The 16,687-nt window shown below is 43.9% G+C and overlaps 1 protein-coding gene across 1 annotated transcript in view; it reads right to left on the bottom strand.

Moving 5' to 3' along the window:
• CSMD2 (CUB and Sushi multiple domains 2) overlaps positions 1–16,687 on the bottom strand; it is a 914,813-nt gene that overhangs the window by 534,056 nt on the left and 364,070 nt on the right. The window lies entirely within an intron of this gene.

Raw genomic sequence — 16,687 nt, 5'->3', positions numbered from 1 at the left:
TCTTATGGTCAAACAGGACATATACTAGCAAGGGTGTCCTTCCCTCTTATCTTCTCTTTCCATCTACCCTGACCTCCCAAGTTTCCCAGTGCTAATGGGATGAGTGACATGGCTGTTCATACCCCTCAGTGAGCTAGAATTTACCAAGTATAATACCTCCTATGGGATGGAGGACCACCAGATCCTGAATCCTAAGATCCTCCAGACTTTACCATCTGCCTTTCTATTACCCCACTTCAGACCTCACTTCAGACTCATAGGACACTGCCATCTGACCTATTAATGTTCTCTAAGGACTTTAGCTTTTCCTATCTCCTCTATGGAACCTTAGGATTTCTGGGATTTTCTATCCAGCTGAATTCTCTTCTCTGTGCTATCTCTTCCAATTAGAGTGACAACTTCTTGAGGGCAGAAACCACCTTGTTTTTCCTATCTGCATTTCAAGTGCTGAGAATAGTTCTTAGCATAAGATGATGCTTTTTCATTCACTAACCACCCAGCAATGTCCTTCCTGCCAAACTCTAGCACAGGATTTCCCTGGGCTCAGGGACCCTGATAGCTTCAGTTATTTAAGGAGTATAAGGAGGGTCCGCATATGCACCAAGCATTGACTTTTGATCTTTATTTGGTACCAACAAAATATGCAGCTTGACTCAGTATGATAAATAAACAAAAATGCCTTCTGTAGATTGAATAAATAATTTCAATCCTCTGTATATCATTTTTCAAATATATGTAGATGTTGTTGTGATTAATAAAAACACAGATTCATTTTAAAGCTTGACTGAATTCATAATACCCTGTTGTTAGCATGTACTTTCTCTAGCAATGAATCCTAATAGTATATCTGCTAATGCGAGGGAATTTTTCATGTTAAAAGGGGACCCTGGACTCGAAAAGGCTGGTCCACTGCCCTGGCACTCTGCACTCACTGGTCTCCACCTCTTTCTGCCATATGGTGGCATTTTTCCTCCTTGCCAATACCCCTAAATACTACTGCAGAATTGTGACCAATCACTCCTCTCCTCAGCTGTTCTGCAGTGGTGAGAGCTGAGAAGAGAATCTCTCCATGATGATGATGATGGTGATGACCATGCCCAGGCACTTCTACCTCCCCATGGGAGCCTCATGTATCCCGATCTCCTGACAATAATGCAGTGTCTCTGCCTCAGTGGAGTCTGAAATCCAGTTGCGAGAGACAAGACCTAGTTGTATGAAAAGATAATTGAGGATATAAGGCAGTGTATAATAATGTAGGTGCTAAATTTTACAGCATAAACCAGAAGTGCATTGGAAAGGATGTCTGTAAATCTGCAATAGTCACAGAAGGCTTCGTGGAGGAGGTAGGATTTGAGGAGGGCTTTGTGTAGGATTTGGATAAGTGAAGGAGAAAAGGGGTGTGTGTGTATTGTGTTTATGTGTGTGTGTGTGTGTGTGAGAGAGAGAGAGAGAGAGAGAGAGAGGGAGAGAGAAAACAACATGAGCAAAGGTCTGGGGGAAATTGTTGATTAGTCCTTTGGGTACATGCAACAGTAAGGAAACTCTACCGTGTCTTCCTATATTTTAGCTCCTTGATTGAGAATGGCTTCATTGCCCTACACTTATCCAGACAAATCCATCTTTCTTTTCTTCTTCTTTTGAGGCAATCAGGGTTAAGTGACTTGTGCAGGGTCACACAGCTAATAAGTATCTGAGGCCGGATTTGAACTCAGGTCCTCCTGACTCCAGGGCTGATACTCTATCCACTGTGCCACCTAGCTGCCCTAAATCTATCTTTTAATGGTCAGCTCTAGTACCTCTTCCTTTATGATGTTTTCCTGATCACTCCCTCCTCCATTCTGCTCCCAGTCTGGAGTTGTCAAAGGAACATTGTGTAGAAAGGCTTGCCCCTGGGCTCTATACAGAGTCAGGTTGCGAATGGGCTGGCACTCAAATGGAACTCATCGCCACTCTCAAGGCAAGATTCCACATTAACACCTGTGTGCTGTGTTCATCCAACATGATGAAACTAACAACTCATTCTAATCAACTTTGTGGGTAGGAGAAACTGGAAATGCCCATCCCCTGGGGAGACACATCAGATCTTCTCAATAGTCATATTATTAACAAGTGGGTCACGGACTAGTAAAGGAGATTGAAGTTTAGAATCGAACGGTCATTTTCATGCTCTATTTGGCTGCTTTCTTGACTAAGAAAGCCCCTTCAGACTCCTCTACTTGGTGAGGAGGGATCTCATCCATCTCTCTGCCTCCGGGCAGGCTTACAGCTAAGCCAACTCAGAAGCATGTTGCTTCTAATGTTCAATGTCCTCTGGGCCTTTGTTTTACAACTTTCTTTGAGTGCCTGTTCTAGTATCCCACAGCATATATATATACATATACATACACATATATATATACACACATACATATACATACATATATATACACATACATATACATACATATATATATATATTCATATGATCTAATGGAGGAATGTTGGCTCTGGAATAAAAAAGCACCTGGGTTAAAATTCTGATTCTGCTACTGAGGCAGCCAGGAGGTGCAGTGGATAGAACTGAGCCTACAGCCAGAAAGATCTGAGGTCAAATCCCCAGATATTTACTAGTTGTGTGACCCTGGGCAAGTCACCTAAGCTCTGTTTGTCTCAGTTACCTCATCTGTAAAATGAGGATAATAATTGCACTTACCTCCCAGAGTTATTGCAAGGATAAAATAAGATAATATTGGTAAAGTGCTTAGCACAGTGCCTGGCACATAGTAGATACTATATAAATATCAATTATGATGATGATGATGATGATGATGAAGCAGCAGCAGCAGCTAATTTTTGCACTGAATAAAAGCTCTCCTCCCCCTCCTTCTAGTTTAATACCTGGGAGGAAATGAAGGCCTACTGTTTGGCTTTCCCGCTACCCTCTTGGTACAACACTAGCTTCACTGTGTTTTTCTCCTCTTTTTCTAAGGTAGGCAAGATGATACAGTGACTAAAGTGCTGCATTTGGAGTTTGGATGAACTGGTTTCAAATCCTCCATCTAACATTTACTAGCAGTGTGGCCACTCTGACCTTCAGTTTCTTCAACTGTCCCAGGGATTAATAATATCTATAGCACCTCCCTCTTACAGGGTTGTTATAGGGCTCAATTGAGATAATGTATGGAAAATGCTTCGCAGACTTTAAAGGGCTCTGGAGATATCAGTTATTATTCTAGTCTGAACAGAGTCACGAAACAGTATGAGGCACCATAGCCCAGGGGCTTGGCCAGAGATCAGAAACATCAAAGAGATGAGTTTGGTGCAGACTTTTCCCTCAGAACACTATGAAACCATGAGGAAATCAGTAAGATGGCTATCCTGCTACCAAAGCAGACAGGAATCCTCTTCTCATCCCTGCCCTAGACACTAAAAAAAAAAGACTTACCCGACCCACACAGTCTCTAATCCAAAGTCAGACAATGTTTTTGTCTCTCTGCTCTGTTGTGACACTCTCCTCTCCGGCAGTGACATCTTTCAGAGCTCAGCACCTGCCTGCACACCCATGGGAAAAAATGAAAATCATCCAGGCTCTAGGAAAGGCAGAAGGGCTGGAATCCATTGCTTTATCCCCCCGGTTGATGGCAGGAATTCTGCATCAACCCTTGGCCCATCTGAGCTCCCCAATCCAAAATTAAATGGAGAACTACAATAAACCAAACCAGAAACCCAGGGGGCTATGACACAATTCACCACAGAATCATAGAGTTAGAGCTGGAAGCACCTCTCAATTTTATAGCTGAATAGTGTGAGGCCTAAACAGGTTAAGGGAGTAGCCCAAGGTCACACAGAATGTATTAGCAGATCTGGGATCCCAAACCAGGTCCTTTGACTCCAAATTTGGTCTCCTTCTACTGTCTCACGCTTAGCTTCAGAAAGATGCAACCAGCTTTTTGGATAGCATACCAACTCTACTAGTTAAATCTGGTTTGGTGGCAACCCTAGTTGTTAACAAGAAGCAAAAAATCAATGGCAGAACTGTTGTAGTATTTCTTGCTTTCCTTTCTGCATCTTATTGTCGCTACCTGTGTGACCTTGGGCTAGTCCCTTCATCTCTCTAGCCTCTAATTTCTCCATCTGCAAAATAAAGAAGTTGAACTAGATCAGTCAGTCAGTCAACAAGCATTTATCAAGGTGCTTCCTATATGCCAGACACCATGTACTTTGGAAGTTGGGCATAGAAAGAAAGGCAAAAACATGGCGCTTGTCCTCAAGGATCTTCTACTGGAATGGTGAAGACAAGATGTAAATAACAAGAGATAGTTATGTTCTTTCAGAGGGAAGGCCCTGGTTGGGGCAGGAGTGAGGTACTGGGAGGGGCCTCCTGCAGAAGGTGGAGGGGCCACTCGGACAAGTCTGAGGCTATTGTGGCAGAGAATGGGACTGAAGACTGTTAGCAAGAACTCTGAGGCTGAGAGATTTGGCCTTTGTGACCCATACTGCCATGAGGAGAGGAACATCTGGTAATTAGGTAGTACTTTAAGGTTTGTGGAGCACTTTACAAATGTTATCTCATTTGATCCTCACAACAACCCTGGGACCTGGGGCTATTATTATCTCCATTCTCACAGATGAGGAAACTGAGAAGCAAAGACATTAAGTGACTTACCCAGAGTCACATAGATCATGTCTGAGGCAGAGTTTGACCTCAGGTCTTTCTCATTTGGAGTCCGATGCTTAACCCACTGTGCCACATAAGGGCTCCAATTTCCTGGGAAAGTATTTCTTACCTCCCTCAGGCCATCATTTCCCAAGATCTTATCCTTGATTCTCGTTCACCCCAGAGAGGGCTCTGAAAGTTACCACTTCAGCCCTTACGTAGCTCTGTCCCAAACTTCAGCCTTATGGACCACTCCTTCGGGATGTCCTATCGCATGTTTCCATGCGTGATTCACACTGGCCTCTCCCATGTGGTCCTTATTACTACCAAAGGAGGGTCTAGGTTGTGAAAGGCCAGAGAAAAGAGAGAATATAGTGATAGATTGGGGTCTGGTCTCTCAGGAACCTCTGGAAGGGGGAACTTCGGGGCCACAGGTGACCCTCTAGGTCCTCAAGTGCAGCCCTTTCACTGAATCCAGTTTGAGGCCGCAGGTTCCCCACCCCCATGTCTAGCAGTTTTCCTGGAAGGGCTTCAAGGCATAACCTGTTTCATCTTCATCTTGCGGATTTCCCCCCCACCTTCTTTTACTATTGCTATTTCCTCTATTGGGGGGGAGGGGAGTTCCTACCTTGATTCACCAGGTCCCCAAGCCATTGCTCAGAGCTGTACAGTGTTGGAAAGATCCTAATAGGAAGCTCTTTATTACAATTTATTCCTTTTAAAGAAATAATAGCTCAGATCTGGAATAAGTCAACAGTAGCTGCTGAGGAATTTTTCATTTCAGCTGAAAGGTTTTTGCTCAAGGATAAAAATGCTCACGCTCTCTTAATTTGCAGTCTATTTGTCAGGGGAAGTCTCCTTCCCTGGGCAGGAAAACACCAACCTTTTCAAAAAGCTAGAAATGAAGAGACTGAACCCCAGGGCATTATCTCATCTTTATGCTTAAATGACTCCCCCCCTTCCCCATCTGAAAGTGCTCTCTCAAAGGTCACTGGTCACTCCCAATGACCAAATCCTATGGTCATTTTCAGGCCTAACACTTCTTGAATTGCCATTGACCACCAGCCTCTCTTTCTGGATATTCCTCTTCCCTTGGCTTCTGAGACACTGTACTTTCTTGATTCTTTCACCTCCTTAACCCCTCTTTCTCTGGCTCCTTCATTGCCTTTTTGTCCCCTTCTTAACTCCCTCAGGCTGGTGTTTCCCAAGGTTTTATCCTTAGTTCTCTTTCTCCCCATTTCTGTATTGTTCTCCTCCCTGAGGTGTGATTCCCAACCCTGCCTTAGTCCTCCTGAGTGCTACCTGAGAGGTGATCTTTTCTATTCTGGTCATTCCATGACTTCAAGAAGATTTAAAGGGAAATGCTTACTTGTCACTGTGTGAAAACACCTCCTCTTCTAGTCCTCTGGGCTGGGTCAGATATCATTCATAGAAAGAGAAGAATTTAAAGGACCAGGAGAAGGAGTCTGGTGAGGTTTTTGGAGACCCAGGATGTAGACAATTTGCTCAAGGGGATTTGTTTTAAAAGGCACGTCCAGAAAACAGTGAATTGAGACGGGGCTCTGCATAGTTGGTATCTCACCCTCACAGTCTCCAGTACCCAAAAGCTGAAACACCACTTGACACTGGGATGATGATGAGGCCGTGAAGGAGGGGGAAGTTACTATGGATTCCAAGGACCTTGCTTGGTTAGAGAGGTTTTGCTTTTAAAATACAAGGGTGATCCTTGAATAGATGATATAAAAAGCTTCCATTATCCATATGCAGCAGAAGCCCTTCATAATACAGATCTGAGACCCAGCTTAAATACTACTTCCTTTAAGTGGCCCTTCCTGACTTCTCCAGTCACTAGTGACCTTCTCCCCCAATCATTTTGAGTATATTTTGGCTATATCCTATATTGACTCATCTGTGAACATTTCTCAGTAGATTTTAAGTGCTTTGAGGGCGGGAATGACCTTTCTTCTATGCTGGCATTCACAGTGCCTGGCACGGTAATAGGTACTTAATAAATAATAATAACTAGCATTTATCCAGTGCTTAAAGGCTTACAAAGTGTTTTACAAATATAATCTCATTTTACTCTCACAACAACCCTGGGAGGTAAGTACTATTATTATCCCCATCTTACAGATGAGGAAACTGAGGCAGACCGAGGTTAAGTTCAGTCATTTTTTCAGTTGTGTCCGACTCTTTGTGTCCTCATTTAGGGTATTCTTGGCAAAGACACTGGAGTGGTTTGCTATCATGTGCTTGAGCTCACATTTGAACTCAGGTCTTCCTGACTCCAGGTCCAGAATATATCCACTGTGCACCTAGCTGCTGCTAATTGTTTCTTGACAGATGGATTGAGTCTGAAATGGCTTTTTGAAGAAATTTTTCCTGTACACCTATAAGAATAGGTAGGAACTCATCTCCCTTGGGTGCTCAGCAACAGGCATGTCAAGAGGTAGAGGGTTGAACCAGAAGATCTCTAGAGGTTCCATTTAGGCTGAAGAGCTTGGGTATTATTCACAAGTACGGTTATCCCTTCCACATCAAAACTTTCCCCATTGTGGCTTTGATATATTGCAGGTTGGCATAAGAAATTAAATGGGAATTTTTGGGAGTTTTGCCGAAGCCACAGCTGACACACAAAGGTCACAGATGACATAGAGCCTATGGCCAAATACTTAACTCAGATTTTATGATAAGATACTGTAAACACCCCATAAAAGAAAAAAGAAAAAAATTCAGACTTCTTCTCTGGTACGAAGGGAGGGTCAGAAAATTTTACTCAGATTTTCCAAATCGTGGGGGCAATGTGCCCCTAACCCCCATGAAATAGAAAGGATTTAACTGTATTCACTGTCTGGCCAAATGCTTTCCAGCTGTGCCTCCATGTTTTCCCAGCCAGGAAATATCACTCCTTAGGTTTGTTTCCTCAGAGAGGAAAACTTGATCAACAAGACACCATTGCTGACAGTGCCAGCCATCCTAGGGCCCGTTCCCACAATCCCAGCTGGCCGTGGCTGCTACAGCATTCTCCCCATCCATGAATTAACCATCACTATTTGGATAGGAAAGGCGTCTGTGCTTCAGGAAGGCCTCAAGGCCGTCATTGACTCACCTTTTCCAGGCCAGCAGTTGAAAAAGCATAAACATGATCCAGAAATCAACCCTCAGGTTAGGTCTGGCACTCCCAAAGTGATGGGCCAAGTGGTGAGAGTGGGGATGTCAGTGATTCACAAGATCGCACAATGTTAGAGATGGTGGGACCAAAACCCTTCATGTTGCAGGTGGATTAACCAAGGCTTCCTTGCCAAGAACACACAACTAGTAAGTGGCTGAGCCAAGAAACAAATCCATGTCTTTTGACTCTAAGACCAATACTCTTTCCATAGCACTATAGTGCCTCCCCAAGTTTTCCCATGAAAACTAGGTCCCACAACTGTTATATGAGAAAGAACCCTCTCCAGTCCCTTAGGGGATTGTATTCTCCTCCTGGCTATGCCATTTGACCTTGGAAAACCACTTTTCTCTAATTCTCAGTTTCCTCATCTGTAAATTAATGGGGAGGACTAAGTTTTCCAATATTTTCAGCCCTATTCTCCATCTGAAACTAATTTCCCTTTTTGTTCCATCAACATAGTCTCTGCTTTGCTTTGGGCTCTGGTTCAGGCAGTAGGGGGTAGAGGCAAATTCAATTTAATTCAAGTCATCTTCTCTTCCCAGCTTCCCTCTTACTATCAAGAGCACCTCCATCCTCCCAGTCACCCAGACTGTCACCCTTCATACTCACACTCACCCTACATATCCAATATGTTGCCAAGTCTTGTTTTTCCCTTCCCAACATTTCTTATATACACTCCCTTCTCCCCATTCTTGGTGCAGGCCCTCATCCCCTCCTACCTGAGCTATCACAAGAGCCTGCTGGTTGTTCTGCTTGTGACAAGTCTCTCCACACTCTAATCCAACCTTCACTCACCTGCCAAAGTGATTTTACTAAAACACAGGTCCAACCATGGCACCCCTTGACCTAAGAAGTTCTAATGGCTCCCAACAATCTCAGGATCAAGTAGGAATAAAATCTCCTTCTTAGTGTTCAAAACGCTCCATAACCTGGCCTCTTCCTATGTTTCTAGTCTCCTTACACCTTACATTCCCCCCACCTCCCCAACATGCTCTTCAATCCGGTGACACTCCTGGCTGTTCCTCAAACATGGCACTCCACTTCTCCACTCCAGAGGTTTCATTGGCTATTCCCCTTGCTTGGAACTATCTCTGTCCTCATCTATGTCTCCTGGCTTCCCTGGCTTCTTTCAAGACCCAGATTAAATCTTATCTTCTGCAAGAGGCCTTTCCTGACCCCCTCCCTCCCCACCCCAACCTTTCCTTTAAGATTGCCTCTCATTTATACTGTACGTGACTTATATGTACTTGGCTGTTTGCATGTTTTTTCTCATTAGATGTAAGCTCCTTGAGGGCAGAAAAAAAATTTTTTTTTGCCTTTCTTTGTATACCCAACATTTAGCAAAGTGTCTGGTACATTTTAAGCACTTAATGGATTCTTGTTGGCTGAATTACTTATTGATTAAATACATATTTGGTGCTAGGGACACAAAGATGAAAAATAACACATGCCCTGGTCTCAAGGAGCTTATAAACTAGTGAGCAGAGGGCAACCAAAGGAATGTACGTTGCCTGGCACCACCAGTACCTTTTCTGCTCTGTTGGAGCCTGCTATAACCTTGGCCTGCCAGAGATCATGACTTCTTGGTCTACCTAGCTCCATATAGGGACCCCCATATAGGACATCCCAGCAGGTTTGGAATGGATTCTGCAATCCAGCCTTTGGGTTTTGGAGCTCTGAAAGACTACTTGTGAGAACAACTGCATGGGCACTTGCATCATTTCTTCTCTGCACTCCAGCTGAGCAGGCAGACAGTGAGCTGCTGGGCAGCCCTCCTGCTGGGGAGGCCCCAGTAGCATCCTTCTGCCCTGTCCCTGGTCAACCCTCCTGCTGCTTCATCCTCTCCACTGCCCACATCTAAAGAGGCCCTGTTGTCCCTGGGTTGGATTATCTCTTCTTGGGAGAAACCTGAGAGGCTGAGAAGAGGAGGGGAGTCACTAGGCAAGAAAGCAAAAGAGAGGGGGCACAGTAGGATAAAGAGATGATTTTTTTAAAAAAATGATGACTGCATCCCCTGAGCCAAGGGAGAACACTCAAGCCTTAAAATACCTTGAATATTCATGAAAATGCCCTCAATCAACTAGCAAATAGAATTAATCATATTAATGTGGAAAATCAGATTAGTGAGGAAACAGCATATGAAATCTAATCATGTTTCATTGAATAAAACCAAGGAGGGGAGGTTAAGGGCCCCTAATACTGCTCTCTGTTTCAAAATCCGCTGTTAATAGCTTCTCCATTAGCAGTAGTTGTCCAGGCTGTAGGAGCCTCCAACCAGACTGGTCTCCTCACTCTTCCCTAATACAGTTTGCACGGTCAGCTGCCTCCCTGTCTTAGTTTATGAATTTTTCCTGCTAAAAATGCTACCCCACTCTTTTCTGCCTCAATGAATTCTATCCATCCTTCAAGACCTGGATGATGCCCCACTCTTTCATGATGCTTTTCATGACAGCCCCAGATCAAGGTAATCTCCTCTTCCTCATGTGTCTTAGGGTAGGAGCATCATCGTCACCAGAGATTTAGAGCTGACAGGGACTTGAGTACAATGCACATTTAGTATAATGACCTCATTCTACAAATTAGGAAACTGAGGCTCAGAGAGATTAAGTGATTTCCCGAAAGTCATACAGCAAGTATCAGAGGCACAATTTTAACTCAAAGCCAAAATTCCATTCGCCACATATTTGTCTGTCTCATAATTTGATATGCATGACCTTGTATTATTATTTTTACAGGTATACAATGGGAGCCAGATAACGTGAGATAGTGAAAAGAACTGTGGAGCTGGAGTTAAAAGAGGTAGGTATAAGAGCTTGTGATTGATATGAGAATGATTGATATAGAAATATAGGGGAACATGCAATATGAAGAAGGCATACCCAAAAACGTCGCAGACATGATGACGTCAACAAGGTTAGTGGAAAGAAGAGCAAATTGCGTGTTGTAAAGTCAGCATGACCAAGGTCACCTGTGTGAAGTTGGGTATCTCTGAGGGACTCAAGTGTAAATGAATGGATTGGTCTAAATGAACCCTAAGGCCCCTTCCAGCTTTAAATCTTTTCTTTTAATTTATTTTTTGGTGAAGCAATTGGGTTTAAGTGACTTGCGCAGAATCACACAGCTAGTAAGCATTATATGTCTGAGGCCAGACTTGAACTCAGGTCCTCCTGTCCCCAGGGCTGGTGTTTTTTCCACTGTACCACCTGGCTGCCCCTCCAGCTTTAAATCTATGACACTATAGAACAAACTATGTGGACTTAAAGCTATATTTGAAAATTGTAACTCTACCCATGCCTACTTCCATCCCTTGTGAAAGTATGACTCCAATTTTGCCAGTGGATAGAGCACTAAATTTGGAGTCGGGAAGACCTGGATTCAAATCCAGCCTTAGTTACTTCTTAGCTGTGTAACCCTCAGCAAGTCACTTAAACTCAGTTTCCTTCTCTGTAAAATGAGGATAATAATAGCACCTACCTGCCAGGGTTGTTGTGAGGATCAAGTGAAATAATATTTGTAAAGGGCTTTGCAAACTCTAAAGTGCAATATAAATGTTAGCTACTATTTTGTTGTTGTTGTTTAGTCATTTTCAGTTGGATCCTACTCTTTGTGACCTCTTTTGGATTTTCTTGGCAAAGATGTTGGAGTGGTTTGCTGTTTTCTTTTCCAGCTTATTTTACAGATGAAGAAACTGAGGCAAACAGGGTTAAGTGACTTACTTAGGGTCACAGAGCTAGGAAGGTTGGATTTGAATTCAGGTCTTCTTGACTCTAAGCCTGGCACACTATGCACTGGACCACCTAACTGCTCCCCCCACCCCATATATTTTCAGTTGTTTAGTTGTGTCTGACTCTTCACGATGATGTGGACCATATCATTCTATATCCGTGGGTTTTTGGTTTTTTTTGGCAAAGATACTGGAGTGGTTTGCCATTTCGTTTTCCGGTGGAGTAAGGCAAACCTGTCTGAGGTCACATTTGAACTCAGGTCTTCCTGACTCTAGGCCCAGCGTCTATCCACTGAGTCACCTAGCTGCCTCCTGCTATTATTATTAGCTCTTAAAAATGGACCTTATTTTAGACATGGAGCTTTAGCAATATTGATTCCTCATGAATAGGTATAGCATAATTGCAAGGAAATAGCATGATCAGGGCACATCTCCTCTTACTTTACTGACTGCCAAGTCACTGATAACATCGCGTGCTTTGGGGCATCTTGCTGATGATGAAATCTGGGTTCAGTATCCTTCCCATGAGCTGTCCAGAGTTGTGCTCAACATCACAGGCCACAACTAGGAGCAATGAGTGGCATCCAGAAAGGCAAATTTAGCCCTGATATTAGGAAAAATACTCCATTAAATAAAACTCAGGCCCTTTAACAATTAGAAGCATCCAAAAGTCGACCAGGATACTTCTGGGGGTAGTAGCTTCTTACTCTCACTGGGGGGGATGGATGGAGGTGGAGAGGAAAAGGTCTTTGACCAAAGCTCCATGGATGCCCACTTATCTGAGAGGTGGAGGAGAGGGCTCTTGTTCAGATGTGGCTACCTGGGGTAGGCAAGATGCACCCCTCCGTTTCCCCATGACCATCCCAACTGTGAGATTCTAGAATTCCAGGACCTATTTTGTGTGCAGAGACAGGAAAAAAAAACCCCAACTCAAAAAACAAACTGTGAAAGTACCATTTACAGAAGCAGGCGGATGGCTTCATTTGTATGGGTTGCTCAATAGGCAAAGCATTCTCCATCAAGCCTATTTCCTTTCTCTGATAGATTCCCTGGCAGTGAGCCTTTGCTGTAACATGTCACTTAACAAAAAATAAATACTCAGGGGCCACAGGGAGCTAGAGATTTCAGCATTAAGAATCTGTGCATTTATAAAATGCCGTATTAAGAGGTGAATCTCAGGGCATTTCACCGCAGCGCCGTGAGGCACCCCAGGGGGCTACTACCTGCCTCCCTCTACAAATAGGTCTGGTGGGGATTTGGTCTCGGAGTGTATCTCTTTTGCATAAGTAAAGCACTAAACCCAGAGCCCCAGGCTGGGTACTGGAGCATTGACTAGCTCAGTAAATATTTGTTGACTAGTTGATTTGTTGACTGGCACCCCGGAGGTTCCCACTCAGAGGTCCCCACTCTCTTCTCAGTTCAGGTTTCTGCACAGGTGACTTTGGGCAAAGTTATTTAACTATTCAATCCCAGTTCTCCCCGAAGTGGGAGCCGTTATTGCTGCTCTCCATCTCCTCGCGCCAAGGCTGAAGAGCTCAGTGGCTTTTATTGTTACATCACCTGATCATAAGGATTTACATATTAATCACGTTAGAGATCCAGGGATTGAAATATGTAGATTCTAGTGATAAAGTCAGTCTCATCAGCAAAACTAGTGAATCAGTCTAACTTCATTATCAGGTAAGATCAGGATAGAGCAGCTCACCTGGAATGATTTCCTTTTTCTTAGCAGAAACTCCCCCTCACACCCTCCCATTTCAGAATGAGTTTTTGTTTTTCTTTTTAAAATCAGTTGTAACCCCAAGCCTTTTGCTCTTACATCACAGTCACTTCCAGATATGCCCCACCCCTTCTCCCATCCAACAAAAATACCCCCAACCCCTTGTAATAAAGAAAAAGCATTAAACAAAACCAATCTACAGTGCCTGTTTGACAGCTTCTGTTTGACAGGCTGCAAGATTCTACACCCAAATCCCCTATTTCTCTACTAAAAGATACTATCACCCTCTGTTTTCCAGAGTCAAAATTGGCCGAGCACCTTTTCTTGAAAGACGATTTGTGTGCATGATAGAAAAGACTTTTTGTTGTTTAAGTTATTTCAGTTGTGTCCAACTCTTCATGACCCCATTTGGGGTTTTCTTGGCAAATACACTGGAGTGATTTGCCATTGCCCTCTCCAGCCCATTTTACAGATGAGGAAACTGGAGGAAACAGGGTTAAGTAACTTGCCCAGGGTCACACAGCTAGTAAATGACTGGGGACTGATTTGAACTCAGGAAGATGAGTCTTTCTGACTCTAGGCCCAGCACTCTATCCACTGCACTACCTAGCTGCCCAGAAAAGGCTTTATCTAATCTCCAATCTAATCTGTGAGCCTGGAGCAGAGGGGTGTTGTTCGTGGTGGATAGGGCACTGAATGAAGGTACCAGAAAGCAGAGACACATATCTGTTTCCTTAGGACAGCCCTGGCCAGTACACACATGACATTCCATTTCCCACTTTATTACAGAAATTTAAGTTCCTTCATGGTGTCACACTGTTCATTTTTGTTATTGGATACTCAGGGATAAGCATGGTGCCTCACAGTGTAAGCACTCAAATTGAATACAGTGGCTTGCACATTGTCACACAGCTAGTATGTGTCAGAGGTGACATTTAAACCCAGGTCTTCCTGCCTCTCAGAGCAGTACTGTCTCCACTATGCTATCCTGCCTCCCCATATGTGCCCTGGCCTATAGATGTATACTCCTGATTTCTCTTCCTGGCTGGATTTCTACCTTACTGGAGGACCTTGGGTAATTCCAAATAGTTTATTGGCCCTCACTCTTGCTTTCTGTCAATCAGGAATAAAAGCTTTCCTTGGCTCTCCTGCCTGCTGATTGCATTCAGATATCCAGCAGGTTAATGAGTTTCATCACTGAGGACTTTGAGATCCTGAGAATGATGAACTCTGGACACAGTTGGAAACAGGCTTCTGTGACAAACCGAAGCCACTAAATTTTCTGTCTTAAATGGGCCAATGCTAAGAACCCTTCTCTATTGCCCCTTGAAATTTGCTATGACTTTTGCCTTTCAAATGGCATCACAGGGTGGATTTATTAGCAGTGGTTTTTGCAAATTTGTTTTCAGTTTGTGGGGCAGGGCATCACAGAAATAGGTGGCTGAAGGTAAACCGATGGCTTCAGGTCATCTTTCAAAAGTTTCTGGGCTTTTCTTGCCACGGCCATCTTCTCAGGCATGGAGACTCAGCTCATTCAACAAAGAGTCAACACTGCTTCCAGGAATGGGCATCTCTTCTGTGTGTGTAAAAAGAAGGGCTGGAGGTGTGACAGTTAACACTTAGGTATGCTCCATCCTGCCCAAGCACAATCAGATCACAGCCACTGGTCCACTGAGAATACACTGCAGAGGAGAAGAAGCCCCTCACCAGCTACACAGTTGATCGAAACTACCATCCTCTGAATGGCCAGTGGAGACAGCCCACCTGGGCCTCCCAAATAGTTATCTTCCTGATAGCAGGTATTTTGATGTCCTGCTAATCCAGCCCATCTCTACCTTGGGACTGAAAACAAGGTTATAGGTAAAATGAGGCAATAATCCAATAGTTAAGTCCATAGGGAGCCTATTTCCACCTGTGTCCTGCTTAGCACAGTGGAAAAAGCATTGGCCACGTGAGTCGGAGGTCTTGGGTGTCAATCCTGATTTTGCTGCTTCGTAGTTTAGAACTGGAAGGGACATCAGTGATTACCTACTCAAATATTCTCATTTTACATGGGAGAAAACTCTGGGTCTCAATGCTGGGATCTTTCCACTTGCATCGCTCTGCCTCAGACACGTCAATTCACCTCTGTGGTCCTCAGTTTCCTCATCTGCAAGACGAAGGGGCTTAGAAATGGTGATCTCTAAAGTCCTTTACATCTGGAAGTCTCTGGTCTATTCTAGGGTATCTCCCAAATGCCTTTTGATGAGACCATGACAGATCATTGAAATATTCTGTGCAGATGGTTTGGATACAACTAGAGGAAAAGAAAATGGCTAAGAAACTCTTACCTCCCAGGCCATGGACAGACCTCTTACTTTGTACCACTAACATGAATGTGCCTTGCTTGTGGGCATCCGTTACGCACATTCACAGTCAGGCAGAGTCAGGATCCAAAAAGATTTGGGCAGGCTAGGACACTGAGCCAAATCAAATGATTCAAAAAAAATAAATAAACACAAACATGAAGTTTTATATATGGGTTCAAAAAGTCAACTTTGTAAGCATTAGATTGGGAGATATAGAGCAGTTCATCTGAAAAAGATCTGGGGGTTTTAGTGAACTACAAGATCAATTTAAGTCAACTCTGTGTTTGGTAACTAAGGTGATTTAGGCTAGTTATGTTGAGAGGCATTGTGTCCAGAACTAGGTAAGTGTAGACATCGCAGAGAGGCTAATTTAGACCTGATGGAAAGAAAACCTTCTTAAGAATTCCAGCTGCCCCCAAGGGGAATGGATTGCCTCTGGAGATGGTGGCCTTCCCATCCCTGGAGGCCTTCAGGCCAAGACTGTTTGATGATTGATCGGGTGGGATGTCAAGGGGATTCTTGACCAACTACAGGCTGCACTACGTGGACACTGAGGTCCCTTCCACCTCTGAGAGAGTCTGTGAGCCTGAGATCCAGGCAACGCAGACAGCACACCATTACTCCCAGAAGGAGATTAGCAGAACGTTAGAGGAAAGGAAACAAATATTCAATAAATATCTACTACTGTGTTCCAGGCCTGTGCTAAGCAAGTTTTATAAATAGTATCTTGTTTGATCCTCGTGACAATCCTGTGAGGTAGGTGCTGTTATTATCCCCATTTTACAGTTAAGGAAACTGAGGCAGACAGAGATTTAATGATTAATCCTAGGGTCACACAGCTATTAACTATCTGAGGTCGAATTTGAACTCAGGCCTTCCTGACTCCAGGCCCAGTGCTTTACTTAGATGCCTTTAGAATACCAACAAGAACACCCTCGGAACTCTAAACCACACCAGTCATCATCATCATCATCATCATCATCGTTCTTCTTCTCCTCCTTCTCCTTCTCCTCCTCCTCCTTCTCCTTCTCCTCCTCCTCCTTCTCCTCCTCCTCTTCCTCCTCCTCTTCCTCCTCCTCCTCCTCCT

This window comes from Vombatus ursinus, unplaced genomic scaffold (genome assembly GCF_900497805.2).
Source record: "Vombatus ursinus unplaced genomic scaffold, bare-nosed wombat genome assembly UNPS02014775.1, whole genome shotgun sequence".
NCBI classification, from domain to species: Eukaryota; Metazoa; Chordata; class Mammalia; order Diprotodontia; family Vombatidae; genus Vombatus; species Vombatus ursinus.
The sequence above is the reverse complement of the archived record's forward strand: the minus strand, read 5'-3'. Positions and strand labels throughout refer to the sequence as shown.